This window comes from Hippocampus zosterae, chromosome 4, assembly GCF_025434085.1.
Source record: "Hippocampus zosterae strain Florida chromosome 4, ASM2543408v3, whole genome shotgun sequence".
NCBI classification, from domain to species: domain Eukaryota; kingdom Metazoa; phylum Chordata; class Actinopteri; order Syngnathiformes; family Syngnathidae; genus Hippocampus; species Hippocampus zosterae.
Window position 1 is genome coordinate 20,527,124 of NC_067454.1, and position 27,645 is coordinate 20,554,768.

At 40.7% G+C, this 27,645-nt stretch overlaps 1 protein-coding gene across 2 annotated transcripts in view; it reads left to right on the plus strand.

Moving 5' to 3' along the window:
- Positions 1 to 7,100: 7,100 nt before the first annotated feature.
- The window catches only part of lrrc4cb (leucine rich repeat containing 4C, genome duplicate b), a 56,500-nt gene continuing 35,955 nt past the window's right edge, over positions 7,101 to 27,645 (plus strand). The window contains exons 1-2 of one of the 2 annotated variants that reach the window (XM_052063147.1): positions 7,101 to 7,426; positions 15,613 to 15,745. The gene's annotated coding sequence lies outside the window, so the exon portion shown is untranslated. The remainder of the gene's footprint in view (positions 7,427 to 15,612; positions 15,746 to 27,645) is intronic. The other variant, XM_052063146.1, reaches the window with a different exon arrangement.

The following is a 27,645-nucleotide window of genomic DNA, read 5'->3' on the forward strand; positions in this document are numbered from 1 at the left end:
AAAATGGTGGACTTCTGGTTCAGGATTTGGCTCCAAGAACCTTTATTATTATTATAATAATGATTATTTTTTCTTTGTAACTGACACACATGCTGAATATAATCTTTACACATGACACACCTTATTCTGAATTCCAGGTTTGTAATTGTGTGCTCAGTGAACATTTGATGTGTATCTGACTCAGATTACATCCACCGCATCAAACACAACAGACATGCATTGATTTTGGCATTTCTCAATGCTGGAAGCGCCGAAAGCATGGAGAAGCATCATAATTCAGAGGGTTTACTTTATTTGACATGTGCAGCGTTCATGACAAAATAACAGGACACACTAAATTTCCCTTAACTGCTGTCCTTGCACTCCTCATTGCCCAAGGCGTTTGCATCTGTCACTCTCTATACATTCAGGCTTGCAGAGCTGCAGGTTCATGGAAGGAAGTGAAACTATTGGAAACATTACCTGATTAAAAATGAAACACTGTAGTCGATTTACGATCCTGAATTTTTGTTTAGGCTTATATTCCTATTTATAATTCCAAAAAAATGTTGGCCTCTGTGTGAGTTTTAATTATATTTACATGGATCTCATTCTACTTTAAAAGGCCCCTTTTATCATTTTTGGTTTTCATTTAGATAATCTTTAATATTCTCTCATTTGTTTTGCAAGATAATTTAGGTTTGTTGGTTTGTGTGGGTGGCACGGTGGTCGACTGGTTAGCACGTACGCCTCACGGTGCAGAGGGGCAGAGTTCCAGCGCCAGCCTTCCTGTGTGGAGTTTGCATGTTCTCGCCGTTCCTGCGTGGGTTTTCTCTGGGTACTTTGTTTTCCTCCCACATTCCAAAAACATGCATTGCAGCTTTATTGGAACACTCTAAATTGTCCCTTGGTGTGACTGTGAGCGTGAATGATTGTTTTAAAACCCTGCGTTGCTTGAGTGACTGACGATGTTCATACATTTATTTTCATCAATGTCAGAGAAGGAGCTGTTGTAAATAATTTGTAAACATGTAAACAATGCAGTTTATATGTTGTTTATCACTGTTTTTTTTTTGAAGAATTGAGGGGGATTAAATTATTATTATTATTTTCGCTATGGTGGGGGGTCGACTGGACAGTAGATATTCAAATTGTTAGAGATATATTTCTCTAGCTTCTGATCAAATCTTTTTTTTTCAAACTTACAATAATCAAGCCCAGAAACGGTGATCGCAGGAAGCCAAGAACACGGGTGTGAGTGCGTGTGTGTGCCTGTGTGTGTGTGTGTGTGTGTGTGTGTGTGTGTGTGCGTGTGCGCGCGTGTTTCTATGACATGCAAAAGTGAAGCCATTATCAAGATTGTCGTTGAAAAAAGTAATGATTGCCGATTACTGCTTATAACGCACGCAAGCTTACGCACACACACAAACAAAAACACGCGTGTCCATACTCGGGCACGTGTGCACGCACACACACATGCATACAGTTTGTTGGGTAGAATGGATATTATTGATGGTGAAAATAAAACAGGATATTCATTACGTTGTCAATAAACATGTCTCAACTCTGTGTTGATTCATAATATACTGAACAATTGTCACCTGGGTAATACCGTGCTCGGAAACAAATGTCAGGTAATTAATGTTCTGTTTAAAAAAACAAAAATCACCCATCGTAACAGCTTTATCGAAATGATTAACCTTTTCGCCAATCTGGACTTCAACCAAAATTGTCCTCTAGAGATGTGCCACTGAATTTTAAGTAGCGGAGTTTACAGGCTTCAGAAGATGGCGATAAGAGAATGTGTATGTGTGTGTGGGTGTGTTTTAAAGTAACATTCAAAGTAAACAGTGTGGGAGGATGAACCTTAATGGGCAGTTCTTTCCTCTTATTACAAACAGTTCCAGATAATTGAAGTGGCATTTTTGTGTATGCATATTATGCTAAAACCCCTTTGTGGATTAAAGAAAAAAAACAACTCAGTGAGAGAATTAGCTGTGATGACGGTAAAAATTCTTGCGACTGCAGGCAACAGGAAATCTTCACATTGCAAAGTGAAGCCAAGCTTCACGAAAAAGGGTTCACCTTAATAGAAATGTAAAATATGAATTAGACTGAACAGAAATTTGTGATTTTTTTTATGAATAAAACAAATCCGATCCAAACTTCATGCTATAGTCAGACAAAAGACAAAATGTCACTTCAGAATATATATAGATGGATGGATAGATAAAGAAGTAACGCAAACAAGTGTCAACGCCTCAACTGTCTTGCTTAATCTTCAACTCTATTTTGGTCAAAATCCATCTTTATGCTAATGCTGCGCGTAGCAATCCAGCCTGATTTGAGTTTTAATGCGGATGTCATTTGGAGACGTAAAAGATATTATTATAATGAAGGTGGAGCCAATTTTTCTCCATGGAGCATTTCCTGTCTGTTAAGAAACAGGTAGGCCCATCATGCTATTTGGGCCAAATGTGACAGCAATGTTTTTCTCCTTTGAGTCAATTTCTTGACATGTCTACCTTTCATCGTCTTTTGTGGTGAGGCTACAAGGAGTCAAGTGCACATCACATACTTGCTGTACAGAACTCGTCTGGTGGATATCTGTCTCTTTGGGTTTAGCCGTTTCAGTATTCAAACCAAGAAGAGAGAACAAGCGCAGTGGGACAGCGGCCATTTGAATAATTGAAGAGACTTCGTGGTGCTGCAGGATCCTCTCTCTCTCGTCTTTACACTCACTATCGCTACCATCTTCTTTCCCCATCGTTTTATTTTCCAGTCTAGCTATTTGAAGTTTGTTCCAGAAAGCAGTCTGGGATTTGTGCGGGCACAGGAGCGCTACCAACAATCCCAGTGGAGCGCTGAAAAAGAGATAGAAAGAAGAAGGAAAATGGAGTTACTTCACTGTCCACCCTTTGACAGATGAGTGGCTAGCGAGCTAAAAGGCATAAAATAAACAAGTCTCTTTTACTTGTTTCACAAGTAAACAGAGCTTTTCACTAAAATATGACAGACAAAACCAAGGTTGTCAAGGGAGGAACAATTTTATAGCAGCAATTACAAAAAAAAAAAATGACATGGGGAAATAATTTAGGGAAATGAAAATAAAACATTCTGCTTGTGATCTCAGTGTTCCTTGTAAGAAAATTATGGCACACATAACCCATCTGGTCTATTTAGAGCAATGTAATGTTTGCAAGAGTTTTATTTGCTTGTGTCTGGATCAGGTTTAAAAGGAAATCATCACAGATGGGTTACGAAATGGGAGGAGGAGGAAAATTGTCTGAAATGGGGCACTATACACACGGTACAGTAAGGCCACTACAGGCAAACTAATGCTATAAGTGAAGGATGTTGACCCGGAATAATGCTATGGTCAGATACTAACGGCCAGACTTCAACACAACATAGGATCTTTTCTTTTGTGAAGTTTCATTATGCTACTCCATCCATCCATCCATCCATCCGTTCATTTTCTGATCATGCTTTATCCTCAAATGGGTGGCAGGGTGTGATGGAGCCTATCCCACCTGTCTTCGGGTAGTAGGCGGGGGGAGACCCTGAACTGGTTGCCAGCCAATCGCAGGACACACATAGACGGACAACATTCACGTTCACACTCACACCTCGGGACAATTTAGAGCGTTTTATTAAACTGCCGCGCATTTTTGGGGAATGTGGGGGGAAACTGGAGTACCCAGAGAAAACCCAAGTAGGCATGGGGAGAACATGCAAACTACACACAGGAAGGCCGGAGCCGGATCGAACTCACGACCTCTGCACTGTGAGGTAGACGCGCTAACCAGTCGACCACCAAGCTGCCTACTAAGCTACTCATGAAAATAAAAGGAAAATACATTTTCTATTCCAGGAATGTCAATCTGTTTAATTTTCATATGGAAATATGAAGAAAATAGCAGACAACAAAACAACTGTTCTGAATGTGACTTACATGGGTTGCAGACAAAAACAAACGATGTGGCATTGTCAGTCTCTGGGATTAAAAAACTGAAAGCATTATAGGGTGTGCACTATTTTTTTAAAGCCTAATCACCAGATCTCATTGTATGATCTCAAAGGTTAGCAAACAATTTCACAAAGTTTTGCTTTTTTTCCCACCACCACAATTCCAAATCATTCCCAGGTGTTTGAATACCATGTCTGCGACTTGCTTTCCTAATACTCCAAGAATCAAGATTGGCACTACGCTTGACACCCTATGTTGTAAAACTCTTTGAAGTTCGCCTACTTTGTGTGAGCGGTTCTCTCTCGTGCAAGCGAGCCGCTGCTCACCTCGCTCCCTTAACTGTGAGGCCAATCCAAGTAAGGACAAGACATGCTGCATTGTGTTCAGCAGGATAACTGACTGATAACTGGCCAGACAACTGACTTTGTTGTGTCATTATACACACATTCACAAACTTTCACAGTCACTACCAATTGAAAAAGTTTACCCAAGTTCATCACGGACATACGGACATTCATCATTATTGTTTGTTTTGGCCTTTAATTATTGATTTCAAAATCTATTTTTACAGGGTGAGAGGAATAGTGAGATTCCAAATCCAGAATTTGTTGCACAAGCTTCAATGTACTTTGGGACTGTTGAATATGTGCAGACTATGCCAAACCTTACTATGCCACTAGTTAGTTGATGACTACAAAAAAGATCTAAATTTTTCTTCAATTCCGGCAGGAATTTCAAGATGGAAGCCTTTTCTGGCAAGGAAAAACATCCAAACTCTGTGACATATTACGCAAAAAATCATGGTCGAGTGGTCTGATGAAAATCAAGGTTGAAGTCACAGTCTGTTGTTTTGCATTAGATGTAACTTGAAATGGTGAATATTAGAATGTTAGTTTGATGAGGTGTGATTGGTCAAATCTGAACACAGCTGGGGTATGAGCTTTTGTGCAATTACATTACCTTGAGTGCTTATTTTTACTTCCACCCTCCAAATGACTTTTTTTCCCCTTTTCAATCGAATAGGACAGCCAACATTAGTCAAGTAGTCATGATGACGTCGACGATCAAAATCGTTGCCAATTAATTGAATAGGCCACGAGTCATTTTTTCATGTATTTATTTATGACGCACTTTGTTTTTCTCTCAAAATTGTTTCGTCTTGCTCTTTTGCCGCTGGCTTTAAGCCTTTTCTGTGATGCACATGCGCAGTAGGAGTCATCTGGGTCATCCTTTATTGAAACAGAATACACTTTGTGGGTAAAGCAATGACACGGCTAACCCATGTTCAGAATCAGAATCATTTTTGTTGGCCAAGTATGTAAAAAAAACCGCAAGAACTTTGTCAACGGTAGCGCAGGCTACACTAGTATTGCAATAACAAGCAACTATGAGAAACAATGAAATGATATACAAGTCTAAAACGACTTCCCGTAATGTAAGGGTACTCTTATGCAGTAGTACCGCTGAATGACAGCGTTGAAACAACGTGCAGTCATCGAGCAAGATAAAGCAATCAGTCGGGCAATACATTAAAATGACGGTTGTGCAGTTTACGCAGATAATCGTTGCACCATATTTAAGTTACCAGTAGCAGTAATTGTAGGACAACTTTAGGTGTGCAATTATTCAGAAAGTGCTTGAGCGTGGCGGCATGGTGGACTCCTGGTTAGCACATTGGCCTAACAGTGCAGAGGCTGGAATCAAACCCTGCTACTCTGCACTGTGAGGAAGACCGCTAAATTGTCACGTCCAGCCCTAACACACACACTGCATGCTTGACAATTAAAATACAGTGTTACCAATATCATCAGCTGAAATTGTCACTGGGACTAAAGGAAAAAAAATCTATTTGCCTGTGTGTTTATCCATCCATCCACCTTCTTCTGCAGCTTGCAGCCAAGTGATGAACATGACTGTCTCACAATGCTTTGGATTAGAATTCGGGGTTCTCAGGGTTACTCCCGCATTCCAAAAGCATGCATCACCGAAAAGACCAGACACAAACATATGTAAATGTACATCATATCGACTTTTATTCATTACCCTTTTATGAACATGCATTATTTGGTATTGCATTCATCCAAAACAGCTATTATGATTTATCAGGTTACAAAACAGTGCTTTAATAATTCAGTAGATACTTGGATTAGCGACATTTCTTGAACAGGTACAAACTGTAGCCTATCGGAATACGTTTTTGAACTCTCCTTCCAACATGCTGGATTAATGAATCCATGGATCCCGTTTTCGATGGGAGGGTTTGAGACTAACGCCTGTAGGTGGCAACCATACCTCATAAAGTACTCCATCACAGACGCGCGCTCGCGCACACTAACGCACATGCGCGCACACAGTTTTGATGAGTTAATGCCATTGATCCCCGATAATTGACGACCGCTGTGTCATTCAAATGGCCAGATGGACGCGCAGGCAAAGTGGTCCAAGTGAAAGTGGTCCCTGGGCGCTCACTTCTAGTTTGCTTCAATGGCTCACACGCCTCCCCGCGCGCGTACAAAAAAACGAAAAACCGCGCACGTGGTTGCGCGCACATACACTCCAAATGTGCAGTCGGTAAGGGGGGTTTGCTGCTCCCTCCACTTCGTACCTGCAGAATTATTACTAATAGCTGCGCGTATACGATCAATGCATCGAATTGCTTAGGGCGGTGGGGGCAAAGCCATGCAGGGGTCTCTCCACATTCTATTTGATTGAAAATACAATTTGCCAAACGCTGTGTAATTTTTAAAGCAGCGTATACGTCAGCAGATTTGTCCTGTCCCGGACGGGTGATGCTCGCAGTCGGCTGGCGATCTTAAACATTGGATTCAATAGGTGTTCCGAGTTTTCCTCCCGGCCCTGCCCTGCTCCAATAAATACCTTCAACAGTTAACTGTCTCATTTATCTGCACCTGTAAAGTGGAGGGTGATTGTGGGGGAAAACGGCCAAACCCCAAATACAGTTTTGGTTTGTGTGAATGTGGATTTGCGCATGTATGGTTGTCATTTTTTTTCCACCAACGAGGAATTTGCCTGTGGGAGTCAGTTTTGGGCTTGACTGGTTTGGGTAACAAGGGCGCCATCACAGACTCCATCCCCACCGCCCCCCACCCCCCACCATCACCAGAAACTCTGCAGGATCTCCCCGTCTCACTCCAGATCGGAATATCTTCAAGTCTTGGTTCCGCTGATTGCGCTGTTTGCCGGTCCACAGACGGGGGGCTCATCGCCATCCATGGGAACGGGTGGCGAGCATCGCAGATCCGCGCAACTCTTTTTTTCACTGTTTGGCATTTTTCGCAGGCGAGCATTCTGACTTGTGATCGAGAGGGAGACTCGGACTGCAGCAGCCTTCCAAAAAAAGCTCCTCTCACATGGAGATTGGCGCTTCGCTCGCACTGCAAATCTTCCATTACGGGAACCAGGGCCCTGCTGATTTTGTCTTCAACGCTCCCAGTTTGTATTCACTCGATAAAATGCGTAAGTATTTGATTGCATTCACTCAAATTCAGCCCACGTCCCGTGTGATATACACGGATCGTATCATGTACCTTAAATCGACCGGTTGCAATGCGGAACACGGGGCACTTGAAGCTAATACTTGAATGTATGATAATATACAATTATTTTTTTAATGCCTTGCTCGGTCCATTTGCACACCAGTGTGCTTTTTTTATGATATCTGCCGCATCCGCTGGCGTGTTCGTATGTGTGTTTGAGAATGTATCCCATTCAGACGTATAGATGATGTTCGATGTAGATAAACGCAGATAGGATCGGCGTGGACTGTGGAGAGGTCCGTGCAACAAATTGCTGGTTTGAGCGCTTGCTGGAGGTAGTATGGATGTGTGAGAGTCCCTGTTGCCAGCGGGACATCACTGCTCGAAGAGACGTACGTCATATGGTAATTCAAATTCTGTTCAGGTATTCTCAGCATACACGTTTGCAGCACAAAGAGAGCGCAGGGATTGAGCCAGACGTGAAGGGGTTCTGAAACTGGAGTGTGGCATCTTGTAGAAGCCTAAAGTTAAGATGGATTTTCACTGAATCTATACAGGGGCAAACCTCCAGTGTGTACAGTATGCCTATGCCCCCCCCCCAACCCCCCCAAATGTATCCTGTTGTCTTTCCCAGCAAGCCTCTATGTGGTGTTGCAATTCCAGCAGGAATGAAGCTCCCATCGAGTACTTAACACTGTGACACAAGGTGGATGTTTGAAATATCAACTTCGTCTGGACAATCTGTTTAAAATAAAGTACAAATAAATAGAAACAATTAATCAGTGCTGCAGGTGCTAAAAATGCAAATAGTGTAAATACTTGGTTGAAGCTTGGTGTGAAGGAGCTGCATGAGGAATAAGCATCACATCAAAAAAAAAAAAAACCCTGCGCGGCTTTGTCCTCAAGTGTACACTGTTAAATCCACAGCCTAAGTTTACTGTACAGTGAACAATGTGCAACCCCCCCCCCCCCCAACCACCACCACCACCATACTTTGCACATTTTCACAATACATGAGCTGCAGAGTTTACCATGGTTTTATTCCTATGGTGGCAACGTAAATATTAAATATTTGTCTGAAAAAATCCTTGACAACATAAATATAAACCAACCAAGTGAAAAACAGTCGCGTGATAACATATTCTGCTGCTGCTATCTCTCCTACATTCAATGGACAGTAATCAAATATCTTCCGGGGCCTCATGCAGCCAATCACATTAACATTCCCCCAATGATGCCACCATGGAGGGAAATTAAGATCATTGACACACTGATGACACAGCATCAGGGGAAACAGAGGCTTTTGTATTTTGCATTGCCTGCACCATGGAACTAACCATTTCCATTGCTAGCGCAGATGTCCTCTATACCATCATATTTGCTGATTATTTGATGTTAGTCCGTCAACATGACCTCAATCGGGCTTCACGTTTGACCATTTCAAACACGAAAACAACAGGTCAAACTGAATCCACCTGTTTATACACACACGTGAGCTGGCTCATTGGTCTTCAGAAAAAAAAATGACTGAAGGAGTCCAAAATTATTTAAGGAAATTCAATGAGAAAAAGAAGAATTTATGCAACTAAATATGCATAATATTTTTGCATAATAATATATAATTTGACATCTTAATATTGAAATGAAAAATAATAATAATACGGTGTGTTCTGGGTTTTTTTGGTGTTTGTTTTTGGTAAAACATTCAACGGAAAAAGTTGTGGCCAAGAATATTCATAATTTAGCATTCAAAACATTAGTTTTTAAAACCGAAATGGTGTCAGGCATCTGTTGTATTGAACAGATACACCTGGCTTCCTTATTCAGCTATGCTGTACATGAGCGGGGCAAAAGATTAGAAACAATTCTCCTTGCGTTGCTGTGCAATTTTATATCACTGCAGCTTACAAGCACATTCATAAACACGCATTGTAAAATTCATCCATAGCAAACAGTGCCAATTTGTTTTCATTATTATGGTTTTATTAATGATAGTTACTGTTATTTCCAGTAGTTCATTGGATGGGTGGGACAGGCCTCGATGAAGTTTGTCCCAGATCAGTTTTAGAGCCATCATTTGTACCATTTTCTCAAGGACCACCTATATATAAATGAATAAATAATTGAATTATAATTGGCTGGCAACTAGTTCAGTGTGTACCACTTCTACTGGGATAGGCTCCAGCACACCCGCCCTCATGAGTAGGATAAGTGGCTCTGATAATATGTGTGTGTGTGTGTGTGTATAGATAGAGGAGATCTTTTTAGGTGGAAATTTTGATTGAGTTTGATTGAGTTATATTTATCTTCGTAGTTTGTGCAGGTTGTCCTTAATGTTGTAGCTGGTGAGTGGTAGTGAGTCAATTGAGCCATCCGAGTTAGGAAGTTGACAACCTGCTGGGAAAATAACTTTTCACTTCTGTCACGATGAACATATTTCCCATGTGTATTAAAGCTGTTCTGGACCCATCATATAATGTTGATTTGGGTTTGTCAACACAGCAGAAGAAAGGCAATATAGTACAATCTAAAAAGGGGTAGTAGGTTTTGGCATTTACTAATATCTGCTAAGGGACTAAGTAGCTGCTCAGCTCTAACAGAAGCTTTCACCATGGGAAACAAGGTCCCGGGCAAAAATATCTCCTCCATGCAAGGCACGCATTTAGTCACTGCCTCACCTCAGTGAACAGTGACTAATTTAGTATCCACAGCAATTCTTTTCCCAGTTTTGTTCTTGCGCAACCCGCTAGGTAGAAAGGCAAAAAGCTTTGTCTAATTGCAGCTTGATGGGACATGGTTCTTCGTTGGCTCTCTCGGGTGACAAGCTGCCAGCTTAAACTTCGACATTTATGATGAAATCAACAAAGGAGTAAAGCACTATTTACAGTATTTACATGTATTCCCAAGTGATTATGTCTATCTACAACTGTTCTGTCATCGCCACCCGCCGAAACCACATTGTTCTATCATACGACATTATTGGATGAAGATTGCAAATTGTAGTCGAAGCATATCAGCAGTATATGCACCACAACAGGCAGCCTTTTCTTGAAGTCATAGATTTCTTGTTCGAACCACAGGAAACAAAATAATGAGAGCGCGAGCCGCACCCAACCTTTCATTTCACAACACTAAGCATGGTGGGATGCTAATCACTGAGCAATTTCAAGGACCACTGATACTGGGAAAAAATAAGCGTTTCCCCTTAGTTTCTCAAATAACCTGCAAGGTGAATTATGCCTCTTAATTATTGCTACTTTGCAGTGATGCGGTTTACATGAAGCATAGCTGATTGACACTGTAGCACAGAAACTCATAGATTTGAATTCCACAAGAGCAAAAGTAAAAAGACATTGCTTTTTTGTTGACTGTTTCTGGGATTTTAGATGTGATAAGAAAATGTATGTTTTATGGGTTTAAGTAGCTACTATTGAATTAAAAAAAATCTTTATACAATATACATCACCAATATCGAGAGCAGATGTAAAAGTATACACCCCCCTCTTCAAATGCCAAGCTTTTGTGGTCTAAAAAAAATAGATATACACTGAAAAACTGGTGTGTTCAATTTACTGAATTCCATTTTGTCATTTAAATGCATGAAGTAAGATTATCTAGATCAGATACATTTAATAAGTTGACTACTGTCCTATAGGCTCCAGCACCTCCCGCGACCCTTGTGAGGATAAGCATATCGGAGTATGGCTGGATGTTTCACTCCAAATAAAGTTCAACTGGTCTTGTATGCTTTTCATGACATTTTTTTGTCATCAAGCAGAAGCATGCAGGTGTTATGTTAACACTGATAGATATTTTGAATTCCTGCCATCTTGATTAGGACCCAAGTTCCAGCTGTAGACAAACAGCCGCAAAGCACCGCCACCACAATGCTTCATTGTCGGTCTGGCGTTCTTTTGGTGATGAGCAGTTTTGTGTCTGCACCAAACATGTCTTTTGGAAACGGCTGTCCAACAGTTCAACATTGATTTAATCAACCCAAAACTCATTTTCCCACATGCATTTGAGAGATTTCAATGCCTTTTGGGGAAATATAACAACATTGAATGTGCAGATATACTATATGAAGGAAATGGGAGGTTGTTGTGTCACGTCCCAAACAGACAGTATTTGCCAGAAATTCGGGCAGCTTGTTCAATGTTTCTGTCTGCCTCTTGGCAGCCTCTCTGACCAGTTTTCCTCTTGTCTTATAATCAGTTTTGAAGGGATGCCCTTTTTTTTGGTAATGTCACTGCTGTGCCATGTTTTCTAGTCTGGATGATGACTGTCTTCACCGTGTTCCATGGTGGTATACAGTATTTAAAGCCATGGAAAATTCTTTTGTACAGCACACTTCTCCTGACTGACACATTTGAACAATGAAATGTCTCTGATGCTTTGGAAGCTCTCTGTGGACCATGCATTTAACTACACAAAATGTCAGAGAAGACAGACATACATATTTGGTGTCAAGTGTACGCTTGCTGACTTGAGTTTGAATGTGATCGGTTAATTCTGCAGAGATTACAAGTGTTCCCTGTTTGTGCTTATTTTATTAGCGCAGTAGCCATGTGTTTCGCTGAAAGTTGAAGACGTTCCGGAGAGGGCGGAACAACATGTGCAGTAGATTCATTTAAAGTTTGCAAGTTAGTACTGCGGCTTGGAATTGGCTGACATAAGATTTGGGTTCTACAAACTAACCAATCGTGATGTTTGTTGACGTCATTGCATCTTGCCCCCTTGTACAAAAGTAGCTTTGCAGCACTGCGGCTACGACTGCCTGGCTGGCATGGTGACTCTAAAAGCCACTAATCATAATTATCATTTTCATTGCAGTGAATAAGCGACACATTTGACAAGTACCATGAACACAAAAAGAGGATGAGTAGTATTTAACAGGAGAAGAAATGTTGAAGCTAAGCCATGCTAAACCGGTGCTAATCTATCATAAATGTAGTCACGAAACAGCAGAATAAGTGATTTAATACTCAAGTACAATTTTCACGCAAGTCTCGCTGGAGCCGCTTGAGTTACAGTGGAGAGTAACCAACGATGAACAGTAAATTATATAGTGTCTAAAGTGAAAATTGAATACATAGCCTCACACTGTACATTCCAGAAGCGGAAATGAATTCATACGTTGTCGCATGACTTAGTCAACAAGTGGGGCCTATAATAAGGGTGTGGAAAATAATCGATATTAATCGATACATCGATGCGCACGTGCGCGATGCGAGTGCATCGGCTCATTCACTGGGTACGATGCGATTGACAGGTGAAATCGAGATTCATCACGATGCATTGGTGGGTATCGGTAAAATCCGATTCAAGCGCCGTTTTATTCATGTTAAACGTCACCTTTGTGCCCTTTCCTAGGTGCATTGAATGCACCATCATTGTTTTGCGTTTTGTGTTGAATACGGACGGTAGCCGTGCGTCACATACAGTCCAGTACACAACTAGCGAAACACTACGGAAGTTCGCCGTAAGTAATGGTAGAACAAGTTTCGAAAACATTTATCATTCTTCTAGCTGCATTTTTTTTTACTTCATAAGACCTTGGCATTTGAACAGGGGTGCTTAATTGAAATTCCCCACTCGTCCACACTACCCACAAAATCAATTTATTAATACTATATTGATTTTTGAAACATTGTATTATAATGATGCCTTTGTGTTTAGACATGTCTATTTTGTGAAGTACAGTCCTGATGTGCACCGTCAGTAGTGACGCAGCTCTCTGAAGAGCCACAAACAAACAAACAAATAAAATAATCAGGACATTATGTGAGATATGTAGCAGAATAAAACACACTTTACAGCTTAAGAATTATATGTTTGTTTAGCCCTAGGCGCATGCAATCGGCCAAGAGCCTTCCTGTTTGAAAGCTTTTGCACACTAGCTTGGAGCTAACGGCTAACCAGCAGCCCAGGGTTAGTCTATCTATTGCACTTCACTTTAAATGCAGGGAAGAGGTACTTGACAGTCAGAATGCCTTCTCCGTTGTGGCTTTCTCCTCTTTGGACAAGTTGTGCATATCAGCTGCATTGCAGCTATGTTTGAGGGTAATTCAGATGTGGAAGCGTCTGCTGCATAATGACCGGGCTTCTCAAACTACAGGTTGGGGGTGGGTGTGCTTGTCGGTGCATCAATTCTATTGCATATACTGCATTCTAAAAACGTGTTGCATTTAAGGAATTTTGCTTTAATTCTTTGAAAAAAAAAACCCAAACCATATTTCCCATTTGTTGGATTAATATGTCTTGAGTATCCTGTACATGCCTCTACGAGGACTACATTTCAACCTCTCTACAAAATTCATTTTCTAAAATAATAGCCCTGCTACAATCCACACTTGATCGTGTCACAATTTTTTTGTGGGTTTCACATTTTAATATGGAACTTGTTTTTGTCTCATCAGTTGTTATTGTCACATTCTTTTTTTCTATGATATTAGGATTGGTGATGGAAGGGGTGATAGCTTATGTCTGCGGTGCTATTTGGATAGCAGGAAAAGTGGAAAAGCACCCAGTCACTCAGGCATGCGTGTTTTAAGTTATAAAGATGCATTTGTTTATGAAGTTGCGCAGTATGTCTCGGTGACAGAGATAAGTGAGTTGGATGCAGTTTAAGATTAGCTTGACTTGAAGCCAGCCCTTCTTTGAATGACAATTCCTTGAACCTTTCCACCTCTGCCTCCAAATGGCATGTGTTTGTGTCACAAGAACTACTCTAAATCCAATATATTGCAGCCAAGAGAGAGTTAGGATTCAATGTTGCATACTAAATGATGCCTTTGTGCACCAGAAAGGGGATTATTCAGTGAATCCAGCTCTGTGTCATTCGCGATTGTGCATTTCCAAATCAACTCATGTTGATGTGGTGATGAATAGAAAAGGCAGTTTGCCTTGACTGTTCATTTACAAACCACCGTGTCTTATGGAGAGTGACCCTGTTAATGTCATGATGACACATTCACCGGAGCCCTGTTTTATTTTTTTCTTCTTTCTTTCTCACCACTAGGAAGCTCTTGTAATGAGAAAGCTGCACTCAGGCTTGTATGTACACTGCCTCTTATGCTTCTTCAGCACTTTCTAATAATGGTTCATGTAGAGTCCTTGACAAATTCCAGACAACAGTAAGTTGTATTTATTTAGATATGCTTACCGGTAGTTATTTAGATATGAAGGTTGTCACCTTATGAAGGTGGGTGTTTTTTGTTCTGTTTTAGTTTTTTTAGCCTTTCAGAATCCTCAATATCCTTTTACTGTGTTGGCAAGATTTTTTCATTCTATTTTTGTTAAAAAGAAAGAACTGATTTTGAACGGCTGTCACTTAGATAGTGCTTTTCTACATCGCGTATTCAAAGCGTGTTACCTCATTCACCTACTGATGACGCAGCATGAGGAGCAACTGGGGGTTCGGTATCTTGCTCAAGGACACTTCGACATGATCTCAGTGGCTGGGGATCCAACCACCAATCTCTGGGTTGGGAAATGACCACTCTACCGCTGAGCCATGTTACCCCCTTTTTTTGTTTAAAAAAAAAAAATCTACAGGTATATGTAAATAAGATTTGCTCTGATTGCGTCTGTTCTAAATGAAAATGTTTCGTTAATTGGTTAGTTTCAGCGATGTGGGCGTCTTTTCGCCGCCTCTCTTTATTATGTTGACTCTGTTGGAATTGTGCCATGTTTAGCACATTTCTTAATGCTTTTTTCAAGTAAACCTTCAAACACACGCTACAACCGCTGTACATTTCTAGGTTGTAAACGACATAGGCATAATCCCCTTTGGCAGCTGCCAGGTTGTGCAGCGTCAACATGGAGGTGCACCAGTATTTAAAATAAATAAATAAATCACAGTATAGCATAAATTTCGCAGCAGCGAGGAAACAGCTTTGTTCGCGCTTCTCTATTTCCCTCAGATTGCTTGCTGTGTGGCCGCGAGCTCTCGCCACCACATAGGTGGAAAATTTTTCCTCCAGGGGCACTGGGCTGTCATTTCCGCCTCGTCCTTGCGGCTTCGTCAAGCACTCTGCAGGGGACTGACCAGCACACACAGAACCGTTTCCCGACTGGTTCTTATTGTATATTATACATGCCTGCATGCAGCGGTACCTCAAGTTATTAACTTAATTCGCTTTGTGACCCCATTTGTAACTCCAGCGGATTCCAGGACAGCCACCATGACAGGCATCGACCACTTTATGGCCGCCTAAACAATGGAAGAATGGAACATGGTCCACTCGGACTGAATGTCCCCTGCCTCGACCGTGACATTGGTAAAGTTCTGCCCAAGGTGGGAGTTGAAACTTCCTCTGTCATGGGATTCCGAGCAAACCCTGGCGATATGTTTTGGGTCAGCCTCTTTGGACATCTGTGTGTTTTTTAAAAAATGTATTTATTTGTTTTTAACGCATGGATGAATAAGAAGCTACGGATGTTGCAAGATAAATGAGATGGACCCATGGTCTATAAAGAGTGTCAATAAATTACAAAATATGAAGTACTTGCTCTTAGAAATTGTTCCTTTTAATTTGATTTGCATCATTGTGAGCAATACGATTGGGCAAGAACGAAAACTTGTTTCTTCGCAGTGTCCAATTTAGCAAGATTTTTGCTACATTGCAACTTTTCTGACCCGTTTAATGACTATCTTTCAAGAAGAAAAAAAGCCACCGATGGTCTGATCGTGATTTGTCCCAACTAGGAAAGGCTGATACATTAAATGAGTTGGTGGAAGGTACTTACACATTTGAAGCTTTATTGGAATTTTTTATTAAATAGTGATAATGTTATTTTAATGACTGCCAACATTTTTAACCATCCATCCATGTTCAAATTCGCTTATCACTTACGAGGGTCGCGGGCATGCTGGAGCCTAGCCCATCCGTCTTTAGGCAAGTAGGCAGGGTATACGCTGAGCTGGTTGCTAGCCGATTACATATGACAATTTGAAGTTTTGGTATCGACTTAACCAAGCATCATGGCACTTCACATGCTTTATTTGCTTTCGCGGGCCACATAAAATAATGTGGCGGAAAAGATCCAGCCCCCGGGCCTTGACTTTGAAACCTCTGAGAATTTAGAGCGTTCCATTAACCTGCCATGCATCTTTTTGGAATGTAGAAGGAATACCGAGAAAACAGGCAGAGGGAGAACCTGCACACTCTACACAGGGAGGCCATACCCGGATTCAAACCCATGATCTCTGCACTGTGAGGCAGATGTGACGAAAGTCAGAATACTAAATGTGTTGGTTGAAGTAGATTCATATTTCATCAGCTGTCTTACTGATTAACTATATCCTATTCACAGACAACTGGTGTGTGCTGTAATACAAACAAGAAAACAAATGTTTAAAATTGTGCTCTCAGTTTACACGACCAACTCAGCAACCATGTGAAATACAGTAATATGCCAGCACTCTTTGACGAGATCTGCACTTCAAATTTCACAGTCAAGAGCAAGCTATAGCAAAGTCAGCCTATTTATTTTCATTTGAAGTTTGAACCCAGTTGAGGTGAAAGCGAGTCATTGGAAGGGCTTTTCCTCAAAGCGCCAGCAAATCTCATTGTCTGCTTATCAGCCTCAAATTTACTCTGCCTTACTGCGATATTCCCTCAGAGAATTTGGGATAATAGCTGAAGTGATGACTGTCATGATGAGACTTTTTTTTTCCTCCCTCAATGTTCAATGACACGCCTCACCCTTTTTTTAAAAACTCTCTTTTAGCTTCCCGATTCACATTCCGGTTCTCACATAACTACACATTTCATCTCTCGAGGGTTAATTTAAACAAGAGGTCATTAATGACAATGTGCTATTTGTATTAAGTGTCGTCAAAATTACCACTTATGTTGCAACATATTCCAACAAAGGGGGTAACTAACTCACATTATGAATATGATGTTAACTGAGATATAAATGCTTTACACAGTGTGCAGCTGCTAGAATGCAGACTACCGTCATAGTATTTGGCAGAAATGGAACTTCAGTAAATGGCTCCCAAGTCAAACACTGCTGAACCAAAAAGGGAATCTTATGTGGCTGACAAAATTGTCTCAATAGTGTGTGGATCTGCATCGCCTCGCCTACGTTTCCCACCTTTCATGACAACAGCTTTCTTCCAACTACTGTTTTCTGTGACTGAACAAGGCTGTTAGAACATATTGCTCCCTTGTTGCCATGTACTAATACATTATTGGTGAACCTCGTTGTTGTTTGCCACAGGAGGATTTTGTCACTCAAATTCAGGGAAAACAGACATAAGTCCTCCTGTGATCCAATTCATTTTGTCTTGTATCATCAATAATAAAGAAAAGTGGCTCTTTTTTTTTGCGGTGAGAATGTGTTTGGCTACGTGCTAGGCAGATGATTTTTTTTACTCACTGGGGGTCCTGCAACCTTTTTTGTGTTTTTTGGTTCTTGTTTTTATACACACCCAAACCTACCGGGTTTAACATAAAGTTTTGTCCTTGTTTCATGTTAAAATATGGATTTAACATTTCAGTAATGGTATCATTTAAATAAAATGTTGTGTCCCCTTCAATCATTAGAATTTCAAAATGCAAGTCAACAGCATGTGCTTTGAAATATGGATTAGTGTTTGGATTAATAACTGCCGACATTTTCCAAACATGGCAGTATCAGTATTTTAAGGAAGACTGTGGAGTAAAGCAGTTTGCACTGCAGTAAATACATAAATAAGCACTGATCCGTAATTTGAAAAATGTTTGCCAGCTGGTGTTTAGAGTCAGGAGGAATACATCAGGCCCAGGTACGTAGCTATCATCAGTGTGAATGAGTGTGTGTCTAGATATGCCGTGCGACTCATTGGTGACTAGCGCAACTGTACCCTGCCATTCTCCCAGAGGCTCCATCTTACCCACAACCCAAATGAAGACAAGTGCTATAGAAAATGGATGTGAATACAGTATGTTCACATGCACTTATACAGTGTCAGTTTATGGAGGCAGCAAGCTAAGCAGAGAAATCCTTCTTCCCAGCCACTTCGTCTAGCTCTCCTGGAGAGATTGTGAGATGTTCCCAGGCTAGCTGAGAGACATTGTCTCGCCAGCGCGTCTTAGGTGCCTTCTTATTAATTCCACTGTTGCTCAATGCAAGATACGTCCCGCTGCAATATGACTGGCTGTTGCATAGTGGGAAGAGCAGGCAACACACATGTGCCGGCATAACCATTTCAAATATGTATGACATTTTAAACAAAATGGGGGGAAAAAAATAAGGGTTGTTGCGGTCCGGATTATGGGTTGCAGTGAGTTAAGGTTAGTGTGATTAGAAATAGCACTGTCACACTGAAGTCACATAATTATTTTCTCACCTGGAGATTCCAGTCGGGTGTGTCCTACCTGGATGTTGCAGCCGGTCAGGTTGCCGCCATGTCTGCCTTGCCTAGAACTGGAGTGAGATTCATAACTTATCCTGGGTCCTCCCCGGGGATTCCTCCGAGATACTCCACCCATGGCCTCAGATTTGGAGGTGCTGATTCTCCATTTCACACTGAGCTACAAACTACCGCAGTGAGAGTTGAAGATTGTGGCTTGACGGCCAACAGAGCTCCATCATCTGCAAAAAGGAGCAAAGCGATTCTCAATGACTCTACTGTGCCTCGAAATTGTGTCCATAGAAGTTCTGAACAGCATTGATGACAAAGGGCAGCCTCGGGGGAGTTCAACCCACGCTGGATACGACTCTGACATGTTGACTCTGACAGTTATTGCAGTATATTATGGATTATTATAACAAGAATTCTGCATACCGCTTGATTGCACAACATCACCCCATAACCATAATTGTTAATAAAATTATGGCTTTAATATTTGTAATTTCAATGCATTGCATCAACCATTTAATGGTAGACACAGTTAGTTGCAGCTTCATCAAAGTACATGAGATTTTAACGAGCCAGCTTCAAAAGTGGATCTACAGATTCATTAGTCTTTGCAAAGACTGTTTTCAACCAAAGTAAAGGAAGCAAGTCAATTACTTTGCATATCAGATTCATCTGATCTCAAAAGTAAAAATTAAAGCTCAGCACTCTATTTTGCAAACAAACAAACAACATTGATGATCATCTGGATTGCTTAGTCTATGCACGGACAATAATTGAGGTCACCATTTTGTGCAATGTACAAATGTTTTTCTCGACCCACTAATTAATTTGCCGCTATTTTGCGAAACCAAAGTGACAAGTCTACTGTACTGTACAACCCATAACTTATCACTACATGTCAGGATAGCTTAGCAATTGCCACATTTGTGTCTTTCTGATGTCAATTACTCCACATCTTCCCTTCGTGTTACGATGCTTGTCAAAAGTGTCGTGTATCCACCGCCATGGAAGCGATGATTAGTGACTTATGCTTTCCTGCCACTTGACACGAAGCAAACTTTTGCCTCTGTGACTCTGCATCGTGCATGGAACAAAATGGTGCAAAATCCCTGACACAAATAGCCGAAAGTAGGGATGATGGGCAGTTGACGTGACAACGGTGTTTTCTTTTGGCACAGGGAGTTTAAGGTGATTTTTGGTGAATTTGAGCGAGGTGCAGGCACACTTCCAAGTTTTGCAGACAGAAATGGAAGATGTCTCCTTATTTCATTCACAACAGTGTGCAATGAACCCTCTCTCACATAGCAGATCGAGTAAATGAGAAAAGATGCTTTAATTGGTGACGAAACAAGTTGATTTTGTTGATTTGTTGCTCCCCACTGCCCGCTCTTTTCGTCGAAAAAATTTTGTCGATTACATCGAGAGACCAGCCAACTAATTCCATGGTTAGTTCTTCGGATGAAAACACGGTAGGAGGCTAAGGAAAAAAAGTTGGACAAAGACAGCACAAAAGACTAAGTGGCGAGCAGGGGGGGAAAAAAAAGGTGGGAGGGCAGGGTAGCTGTGCAAAAAGTGTCCTCCTTTGTCGAGAGCCAAGCAGAAAAAAAAAGGGTCTGCATGGGTCTATGAAAATACCAAAACTTAGCCTTGCTTGCCCCTGCACAAACTTACACCGATCCTCGTGCCAGACTTGCCCTTGGCACGAAAACAGAGCCCGTAATCTTGATTTAATAAAATCCATTTATGAAATTTGCATTGGCCAGCGTCTGAAGTGCGTACGTGGTACGGCACAATGCCATCAGGGCCCCGGGCAACCATTGGACATCAGTGTTGCGGGCGTAACAATTTAGCAATCTGTGATTTCCTTAAAAAAAAAAAGACGCTGCGCAACATTTGGCACTCTAGCAAACTTTAACCCACAACAAGGTGATGGTTCAGGGAGAGGATGCCTAAGTTGTATAAGAAGGTGCGAAGAGTTATATCTTGTGGTGCCAGATGTTGATTCCTGTTACGATGGGATTCCGTAGCTCTGGCCTGGACAAAAAAATAAAAAATAAAAAACCTATACTGCAACTCAAGTAGCATGTTTGAGAGGCATGTACAGTACTACATGACAAGAACTTTCTCCAGTAAACAGCTCTGTATATGAATGGGTAGATCTGGCAATGCCAAGCTTATTTCCGTGCTCCCCATTATTTTGGACGGGACAGTGCCCCCTGCTAAGCAGTGAGCCTGCTGTAGTCCACTGCATATCGATGACACCGCTATCACAACCCAGAAACACGCGAGGCAATCTCTGTCTGCAATTTCAACACAGCGCCAATTACTGGCACTGTGTTGGAATTGGAGTCAATTCTGGAACTAAAATACTTTGATATCTACTGGACAGGGATGGTCATTTTGAGTGGCCTGCATATTATTTTCTGTCCTTAGGTTCCAGGTCCGTTCAATTGAGGTTCCACTGTATATTACTTCAGATTTCTTATGCTCCTCAAATACTTGTGCTAAATCCTCCAGTCTTAATTATTTCTTGCACTGCTTACATTTGTTACACTCAGTAAACATTGTGGATTTCACTCTAATGGTTCTGTGGATGCACCACTTAAGTTGAATTTTGAAAGCCCATCTAAATAACACCTGCTGTTTGTACTTTAATTATCCAAGTAGGGAATAAAGATACAGACTGTGGGGGAGTCCCTAATCTTTGTCATTTACACCTTAGTTGTTATTTACACTTTGGAAATGAAAATAATCATCAATACTGGCCTGTTGAGAACAGTAGCTTTGACAAACATTACCGTCCCTACCACTTTGCGGTTCAGTATTTTTGGCTTACTTTCCAGTAGCGATTTTCTGCCGATCCAATAAGTATGAATCTAAATGATTGTCCAAAATACACAAACTATACACACATGTTGAATGTGTTGTCTGATCATGAAGTCATTAGTCATGTATACTGGTGTATATATAAAAGGGTGTCTGGGTGTCCCCTGCCTGCAGCCTGAAGACAGCTGGGACAGGCACCAGCACCACGCGACCCTTGGAAGGACAAAGTGGATCAGAAAAGGGATGGATACGTATACTGTACATTTTTTTAGTACAATGTACAATGGTAGTACAATGCCCTAATCTGGGTCCTAATGTTAATTCTAATAGTATCTCTGTCACTGCGATTAACAGTTGTACAGTACTACTTTAGTGCATTGTTAGTGTTTTAGAAATGATCTGATTCGACTTGACCTATTTAGCTTTTGACCATGTTTTTGTCGGGTAACATATGCAAGTTTCAGTCTTTTTTGCTCATTCGTATCCTTGAAAATAAATTACATGACCTTATGCAGTGTTTGTGAGCAAACAAAAAATGTACATAAGAATTTTCACTGACTTAAACAGTAATAGGTGTGAAACAGCAAACAAAATAGGGAAAAATTATTGAACTTGACCTAGGAAGAAAGCGATATCAGAAAAGTTGTCCACTGATGGGTAGTGATAAAATACACATGACATGTTTAGTCTCTCTTGTGATTATTTCTTGACTGTGTATTGTTCTTAGTATAGTATAGGTTTGCGAAGGGATGCATCTGGTTATGGTGGAACAGTGCCTTCAATGCCTCTTACAGTTCCACCTTTCAGTTATTGCTCACACTGTCTGGTAGTATGCCAATCAGATTTTAGTTTCTGTCCTGTCAAATAAAGAGAATTATAGTTGTCACACCAAAAGCAGTGTTTTTCAATGGATAAATGTGTTAACGTGAGACGGAGGGGTAAAAGAAGAGACGAAGCAGACGAGAGAGACTGCACAAGATATACTAAATTATCAAGGGTGACAAAAATCGTCACGTTCACACATTTTTTTATGGAAGATTTGTTCCAACACCAACATTCTGCTCAGGCGATCTGTGATTGGCTAAATAAAGCAGAGAAAACGTTGTGGCAGAGCACAGCTGACGGCGGCCTTTGTGTGTCGACTGTTGATTACGGTGGGAGACTGTCGTTCCATCCATTTCATATTCATGAGCCAAATGGTGCACGTTGTAATATTCATGAACAAATTAGACGTTCAAAACACCACTGTGAGTAGGGCTGAATGCAGAATACATTGGATTACAAGTCGTTTCCTGAAACCCAATTTTCCTAGTTTAACATCCATCCATTTTCTAAAGCACTTGTCCTCATTAGGTTCATAGGTGAGCTGGAGGCTCTCCCAGCTGATCTTGGGTCCAGCCTGGTTTAAAATGCTCCTTTAATGTTTCGTCTCATAAATCATTCTGGGCCTACCATCTCTTTTGTAGTTTGCGGCTGAGGCCAAAATAAGCCATTCACATTCACACTGTCACCGAGTGGAAATTGAACCAGACACACCATCTGTGATGAGGGTAAATACATATATTTTACAAACGTGCATTTGGTTTTGCACTCTTTCAGAAAACAATCCATATTTTTTATTTTCTCCGTTTTTACCATTTATAGGTATTTAAAACATTGTTTGTCTTAGCTATATTATATGAAGTCACAGTGTGGGTGTGGAGCTGATTTGATTTGAGCTTCGCTTTATATGTTGTAGTCAACAATCAAACAGAGACTTGGAAATAAGGAAGTCCTTAAGTACTTGGCTAACTTAATGAAAACATTGGCAAAGGTGTGCATGCTGGAGGGAAGGCCCTCTACTGCCACCTGCCAGAGACACGCAAGAACAGGATCATGACATTTGATCTTGTTTGAGCACTGTGAGCCGGTCGCATGAGCCAATGTACCGGTATATATTTATGTGTCTACATCAGGGGTCGCCAACGTGGGCATCAGGTAGCCCGTGGGGCCCACACCAATAGACCGCTAGTGCTAGGATTGTGATTTGTTCGTAGAAATTATGATTTAAAATTGCAAACACTGGCAGTATTGTAAGACATCTTTGAGATGATCAGAGCATAAAAAGTCACCTGTCACCTGTCACCTATCCCTTGACCTCGGTTGTGGTCGTTGGGGCGCCCGTGAAGACCCTTTCATCGTTTCTTTCCAACCGTCTCTGTTTTCTGCCTCTCTCTGGGACTTTGCGAAATCCAGGTTGGTCCACTCTCTGATGTTGTCCTCCCACCTCTTTTTCTGCCTTCCTCGTTTGCGAGATCCTTGTACAGTTCCTTGTAGCACCGTCTTTGCAAGGCCTGATGATCTCGTAACATGGCCGTACCACCGTAACTTCCGTCTTTTTACGATGGTGAGTAGGTTGTCATGGTGTCCGATAGCTTGTTGTATCCTATTTTGAACTTCCTCGTTTGTTACATGATCGGTGTAAGGGATGTTTAATATCTTCCTGTAGCATCTCATCTCCATTGCAAGGATCTTTCTTTGGAGATCTGCTGTTAGTGTCCAGGTTTCACATGCATATACTGTAGGAAGATTGACATGACAAGGGAGCGTAGAAGGTGGATCTTTGAGCGCAGAGCTATGTTCTTATCTTTCCAGATGGTTTGGAGTTTTGCTATTGCTGTTGATGTTTGAGCAATTCTTGCCAAAAGAATTTATTCTTATTCTATTATTCTTTATTCTTTCTGTTGGCAAGAATAAAAAGTAAAATCATTAAATATTAAAAATAACACATTCTAATATTAAATGTAATTTGTACAAATGTTATTTCAAATGTGTATCAATTTGGTAACCCTTCACACAATCAGGACACATGAAGTAGATCTCACTCTCAAAAACATTGGTGACCCCATGTCTGCACTGTGATCATGTGTGATTTTTACGTATGGCCGTATGTGAAGTCAACTGAGACAGCAAAATATGCATACTTTCAAATTAATAATGATAGGACATGCAAATTAACTTGCCAATCAATCAACAATCAAATTAATATTAATCTCATTTATATTCATCACAGCCAAATTCACAGTACCGGTACTTTGAGACTGCCCGCAGTTGGTCAATCACTGTAATGGTTTGGATTGATAGCCCATTTTGCCGATTAGATGATAAAAGTACTTTATAAGGTATAAAGTGGAGATTAGTGGGTCTAATCCATTAATCGAATAGATCACAGTTCCTCTTGACCAAAGTATGACAACGCTGAAGTATATTTCTCTGAAAATGAACTCTGCAAATGTGTCCCCCCCTGAAAAAATAAATGAAAATACTGCAATGTAGACTCCTGTAGAAGTGTCATGAAAAAGCTCAAAACTAAACCTGAAAATTGCATTCATGTCACTGTTGCCATTTTGGGTTTAATTGTTGTTCAGCAGTGGTTTGCCTTGCTTGGTTGCAGTTTTGTCTGCTCAAGCTAATCAGTAAGCGTAAATTTGAGACCAGTGATTTGTCAAGAAGGTTATTGTTCAATATTGAATGATCGGCATCTCTCTGAATCAATGGATGGATGGATGGTAAATATACTGCATTGTAAATATAAAAACACAAAGTAGAGGAAACACATTTTGGAAGGTAACCATTTAATTTATTGTATTTAGATAGTTGTCTTGAGTGGCTGCCAATCAAGTGTGAAAATTCACAACCAAAATTTTGCGCCTATTTCAAACAATGGTTGTTTTAGTTGCCAGATTTTTGGCTTGATTGTAACGTTTCAAAAGAGCTAATTTACAAAAATAACTCTGCTCCCACAGCCAGTTTTGACACCCCTGACTTGGCAGCTACCTGGGGGAAGATCTGCCATACAAAAGTTGGCTGTATAATGATCTGGAATAATCTGGATAGGAGTGGATCCCAAAAAGGACAGGGGTAACATTTTTTGACACACAATTTTTATTTACCAACAGGTGTCAACAAGTCAGCTTGGCAGGTGTTTGGTAATGTGCCTGTCGCCACGCTCAATACAAACTTGGAGGAGACATTGGGCGGTACGGAGGACTGTGTGTTTTTTTTTTTTCCTGAAATGACTTCACAAGACTAAGCGGTATCTAGATAAGCATGAAGCAGCAACAGCAAGAAACACTCAGAAACCAACAGTTGGAATAGGGAAAAAAAAACAAATGCATACTTTGTATAAATCAGTCTAATATCTATAGACAATGGAAAAACAAAGAAATGAAAATACATTTTCAATTCACTGTGAGCCATGCAGATCCAAAATAAAGTGCATTCACCAAAACGGGATGTATACAACTTTGCTAATGGTACAGCTCAGTTGACTGATTAGAATCACAGAATATCATGTTTTAGATGTCCAAGGGTTGGACCTTGCTTTTTTACAAACACACGTTCATGCGAATATCTAGCCCATTTCCCGCTCTCAGCAGCATGAAGAGCTATTGAAATTGGCTATTTATTCAACATCTGTATTTTGTTTGCTATGTTACTGCAGATGCTTGATGAACGCTGAACTATGAATGATTTTTACATCCAACTGAGTATGCAGTTATTTCGAATTACAAGAAAAAAAAAAGTTTTTATATTCTGTATTTACAAATTGGGTGAAAATGCACGCTATCGATATTGGAATTGGTATCGGGGGCCCCAAAAAAGATGGTATCGGACCAACAGTAGTAATTCTGTCGCTTGGTGATGAAATGCCGCAGAGTGGAAAGAAAATGCAATCAATGTCTTAATAAGTCTACTTGTCACTTGCTTATTTGCCCCCTTGAGTCTCACCTCTTGAAAACAAGTAGGCAGTAGCCCTCGTCCCAACCCTGGTCGTCATAGTAACAAAGCTCTACTTCACTTGTGTTGGCACACCTGTATTGGATCAGTATTATTATTATATTCCAAACTATCTATCTTAACAATTCGCGATGAACAGAAACATACATCTCCGTCCACAACCTCTCTCCACAGAGACTCATTTCATTGGATAGAGTTATCATTTTTCAGTTTTTATTTTTTTTTAACTTTTAGGAGTTCTGGAGACATGTAACTGATGAATCTCTCTGCATGTGGTGTGTATTATACACAATAATTCTCCTGGCCAAAAACATTCAATCCTGGTCATTCTCATTGAGTATAATTCTTCTTCATGGTTTGAAGTTCGAATTTATACTTATCGGTTAGTACATTACAAAACAAGTGAATGTATCCTGTGACTGGGTGGCAACCACTTCAGTCTGTACCCCGCCTACAATCCGAAACAGCTAGGATAGGCTCCGTGTATGTGCGGTTCAGAAAAAGGATGGATGGAACTGAATGTGTCATTGTGTCAAATACAGTTTCAACCTGGAGCTATAACCTGGTAATGAAATGTGCAATCAAACACGTCGATTTAATTTGCATCTGACAAAGTCATAGTTGATGTCGGTTCATTTTTTAATTAACTCCTGACCTGAAGGTCTGGAATAATGTTTAAATCTAGCTGTTTAGCAGCAAACTGTTGTGTTTTTTCACAAGTTTAAATAACAATATTAACAACCCTTAATGAGTCGCTTGAGGCGCAGTCGAATGTTAACACTCATTTGCTTGAAATCAAACATGTAACTTAATCAACGTGGAAGGCAGAAGACTAACTCGCACACCAAGAGGTGCTCAGTGTCTTGCTTGAGAGCACCTCAGCAATGCTCAGGATATTAGCAGGGAGCACTCATACCTGTCAACTTTTCGGAGCGCCAACCTGTATAAACTACCAAAAAAATCCTGATAAAGAGCAAAAAATCCTTATAACATATCAAAGTATTTTATATGTCAAAATAACGGCAGAAAAAAACTCTGGAAATGTTCAATGATATTTAACCAAAAAAAAGTATGCAATGAATACTCTGCTGTTTTCAACTAGGAACCACGTGATTTACTGGAAAGTTACCGGAAATGAAAGCATTCGAGTAGACTAGCATCATTCTGGGCAAAAGCAAACGGAACTACCTGTTCGGGGAAATTTTCTGAATCCGTATGGTTTGTGCGATACGGCCATA